Source organism: Chrysochloris asiatica, unplaced genomic scaffold (assembly GCF_000296735.1).
Source record: "Chrysochloris asiatica unplaced genomic scaffold, ChrAsi1.0 scaffold00231, whole genome shotgun sequence".
Classification (NCBI taxonomy): Eukaryota; Metazoa; Chordata; class Mammalia; order Afrosoricida; family Chrysochloridae; genus Chrysochloris; species Chrysochloris asiatica.
Genome location: NW_006408749.1, coordinates 2,049,501 through 2,050,593, shown reverse-complemented (window position 1 = coordinate 2,050,593; position 1,093 = coordinate 2,049,501). Strand labels below are relative to the sequence as shown.

The window sequence follows — 1,093 nt, the reverse complement described above, 5'->3', positions numbered from 1 at the left end:
ATATATATATATATATAGACAAAGCGTTCTTAATTTTAGGGATACTATATTCCAACTTGGGAGAAGGATAAAGGTGTTTTAGCTCTGAAGTTTGGTCAAGACATTCCAGAGAGTTCTGCAGTCTCCTGAATTTGATGAGGTAGGATGGGAAGGCCTGTTTTCCTGGCTGGCCTCCTCCCACCCTCCCAACACGACAACAGTGTGCAGTCACAGAAAACCACAGTATCAAGCCAGCAATGCTTCTCCGGACTCTTGAGTATTTATCAACTCAGTAGGTCGAAAGTCTGCAAACATTGTGTGGAGCAGCAGAAAGCCACAAAATTCACAGTTCTCCTCCCCTTATGCAGCCATGTCATCGGGGTCTCTCTCAAGGGAAAGAGCTTGGGGTAGACAGTGGTAAACATGGGTTCACTGCATCCGTCACAGTGCCCCAAAGGGGCAGTGAAATAGCTCCAGAAAACTTCAGGGTAGTGAAAATGGAGACAGAAAGTTAAAATCTTTTAGAAACTGGTGATAGGTGTGATACAAACTCCTCATAGCTAACTCTCTCTCTTTTTTAATGTTTTATTGTGAATTATGTGATAGTTTACATGGGAGAATATTAGCTTTACATTTATCCTATCATATATCATTTCACTGCTGTGGTTACAATCCCCTGCATGCATCATCAAACAACCAAAGGGTATACCCTGCAAGCCTGCTCCCTGGTTGTTAGCACACAGCCCCTGTCCCTCTCTGGGTCTAAAGTCCCCAGCTGTTCCGTCTCTCCATGTCATCATCTCTGCTTCCATCACTGGTGTCACTGCTTCTCTGGGTAGGGTCCCGCTCTCCACTCTTCTCCCTTGATGGTCCCAGGGATCTCTGCTCCTAGACTGCAAAGTCAATCACTCCCCTCCTTTTACTACAAAACATTTACCTTTACATTTCCAACCCTCGCAATCAGTCCTGATAACAATTATTCACTATTGTATCACGAGACCTATCCGTATCTCCTTTTATCAGTCCCACCCAGACAGATTGGATACTACTCAGTGGAGTTTCGACCTTCCTCCAAGCCCTCTGGATCTAGGTTCCCTCTTGAAAGCTTGTAAGC

General features: G+C 44.8%; 1 pseudogene; it reads right to left on the bottom strand.

The window, feature by feature from the left end:
* Window positions 1–263: 263 nt before the first annotated feature.
* Window positions 264–1,093, bottom strand: part of LOC102820214 — a 3,957-nt pseudogene continuing 3,127 nt past the window's right edge.